Below are 3,254 nucleotides of genomic sequence, written 5' to 3'. Positions count from 1 at the left end.
GGAACTCTTCTGATTGTGTCAACTCTGCGTTTGCATAACTTGGACCGTTTAAGAGAACAATGATCTCGACTCGCGTGCTTACTGCTATATCTACTGGTATGTTATTTGTCCGTTCTTTAAGTCTAGGTATATAATTGTTCATGAAAAAAATATATAAATTATCGAAGACCCAAAAGAGAAATCCTCAAAATGGAATTCATTAAGAATAATAAAAAGTAATAGTAAAAAGAGAAATATGGCCTAATCTTGAAAAAGTGTTAACGTTCTGTATCGTTTATCCTCCCCTATATTTATACTGTTCGACTTCCACTCTTAGACCAACTATTAAAGATCGTGTTTATCTTTCTCTTCTCTTTGTTGGTTTAAACTCGACTATAATATGTTGAATCCGTTTTTTATTAATTTGCTTTGTCTGGTTCGGAAGGTTTTATACATCAGCTCCCTCTAGTGTTAAAATAACATATGGCATGTGATATTGGAAAGTTGGAATTTGTTAAGCAAAAATTGTCACGTTTCCAATCGCTCCTCAAATCTAATTTGTGCAAACCAGTCAATGATATGCATTTGAGTAATGCTTTTTAAGGATATATGTGGAAGAGGATACAGAAGTATATAATTAAACATAAAGACAAATATAATCAATCTATAATTCTTTAGAAATAAAGTAGTGATAGATAGTATGAATCAAAACAAGCAATAAATGTATTGTCCTTTTACATAAAAAGGTGTTTTATATAATAAATAATGAATCCAGGATGTATACTAAATCGATACATTTTAAAAATTGTACTATCCAACGCACACACATGCACTCTCTCTCTCTCTCTCTCTCTTCTATACTGTTGACTAGAGGTCTTTCTGATCAACACCTGCTTGTCAGCTCTTTGTAAATATCTGCCAAAGAACAGGTTCTCTCTCTCTCTCTCTCTCGTTCTTTCCTTCCTGCCAGATGCTGTATTGGAGCATTAACCAGACAACCCTGAAAATGAAAGAGCAAACGCCAAATACCAACCAGGTGATATATCATCCCTCACCAGCTGCTCTCCGCTCAGAACCCGCTCCCCACCAATCAGCGGGCAGGACCGCGGGAGCGTACCATCTGTGGGCGCCATGGTGACGCGGTGTGGGGAACGGCTGCAGAGGGCGATCACCGTGATGTCGACAGAGGGATGGAGAGAAACAAAAAGTTGTGTAGAAACAGACGGAACGCAGTCAGAGCGACCAGTGGGTTCTCTCCTGTGGTCTGCTCTGAGTCCACCACCTGCAGCAGAGAGAGACCAGTTGGCAGTTATCAGAGCCAAGTGCTCCTCCTGCCCCATCAGTCCTCTCCAGTGCTCCTCTCCTGATGTCCTCTGCTCTTCAACCCACCAGCCCTGAGGACGGCTCGGCCTGAACATTGGTTCTCACCTTCAGCTCATCATAGTTGCACTCGCCCTGTTGTGTATACAAAGAGCATCCCATCAGATTTGTACTGGAGTCTCTCTCACTCTCACTCATAGCGGTTTTGTACTGTGCACTCACACTCTCAATTACACTCTCCTTCTCTGATTCACTCACTCATTTAAGCTGGGTTTTATTGGTCTCTCTCACTCCCACTTTCTCTCTTTCACAGACACAGACACACAGGTTGCATTTGGAGTAAAGGCTGCTGATGAGATGCACAGCATCTCTCGCCGGCTGTGCGGCCGAGGCTGGAGCAGGCAGCCTCGAGAGACACGAAGGCCAGGAGACGGATGTGTCTCACCGCCCAGCGATTGAATATTCAGAGGAAGATGGGCGCAGCAGGTGGGAAACAGAAAAGATGTGTGTTCATCATTGATTCGACCGTGAGGCTCTAGACAGATCTCAAATGAACACTGTGTTCACGTGTCTATACTGGTATATATATATGTTGTTTTATCAATCTCTCAGAATCTAACAAGCATAAATATGCACATGAGGGGTTTTTGGAGGTTGCACATCTGTTGGCAGAGGAGCCTCAGCGTTCACAGTCGAAGGTGTTGATTGATCGCTGGGTGTGTTTCTGTGTCTGTGAGTTGGCGTGTGTTCAGCCAACCACACCGTAATCCCTTTACAGAGCAGGATATTAAAAACACAAAGTTACCAGCTCCTTATTGTCTTCGTTTAAGGCTGAGTGAAGAGGTACAGAGATAGAAGTATCTTTGAGTTGAGTTGCTCCAAACGTTGTGCAGTTAGTAATTAGTGGGGCTGGGTGCATTCTCCCTCGTCTGTATTCCTGCGAAGCCGGTGGAGCAGAGGCAGCAGATGTTTAGGGGCCACAGAGGTCCTCGTGACGATGTTCTAATAGAACATCATACTAAGACTCATGCTGCTGTTTGGGTAATACAACAGCATCCATGTTAATCATCGGCAGACTCATTAAGAGTTGTATTAGAACACACGTGGAGGATCAACGCTCCCTTATGTAGATGGCAACACTAAATGTCTGCCCGCCAGAAGAGGGAACTAGAGGGCCATGAATAGTAGGCCTACCGTAATGTTACCGAACACACAGACACAGACAGACAACTTAACACACGCACACACTGCCTATGACAGTCACACCCTTTTCAAAGCATGAGGTTGACTATTTATCAGACACATTCCTATGATATATGAACAACATTGTCTGTTTTAAAGAGCAGTAGGCTATCTGCAGCTGATATATATATCTACTATTAGACAACACCATCCAAACTAAGTTTAAGCTCTCCACAGAGTGCCCCCATGCTGATCCTGACACTTGTCTGATCGGCCCACTGACGGCAAGAAGTGGAATAAACACAGGTTGACATGAAGAGACCCCCGCTGGTCTCTTTGGGGGGTTAATAATAGGCAGGTTTATATACATGCTACTACGACACACTGTCATCTCTCTCTCTCTCTCTCTCTCTCTCTCTCTCTCTCTCTCTCTCTCTCTCTCTCTCTCTCTCTCTCTCTCTGTGTGTGTGTGACCGGGGGCCACTGCCCATCAGTCGCTGATTGACATCAGATGACAGCGGCGGTCGGGGCCCCGGTCCCTGAGCTGTGGTCTCAGCGTGGTGCGTTCAGGGTCTCTTTGTCCTGTGCGTCCCTGTGACACCTATTAGCCGCCATTAGCTCCCTGTTGTTTCTGTCTGTGCACCGCGAGGCGACTCGGCCCTGTCAACACCTCAGTGTGTGCGGAGGGCCTCAGAACGACCCTGACCGACCCCTGTGTGCGCAGCAACAAAGGACGGGCCCCGCTTTGTGTGTGTGTGTGTGTGTGGCGGTGT

This window comes from Gadus macrocephalus, chromosome 5 (genome assembly GCF_031168955.1).
Source record: "Gadus macrocephalus chromosome 5, ASM3116895v1".
Lineage (NCBI taxonomy): Eukaryota > Metazoa > Chordata > Actinopteri > Gadiformes > Gadidae > Gadus > Gadus macrocephalus.
The sequence above is the reverse complement of the archived record's forward strand: the minus strand, read 5'-3'. Positions refer to the sequence as shown.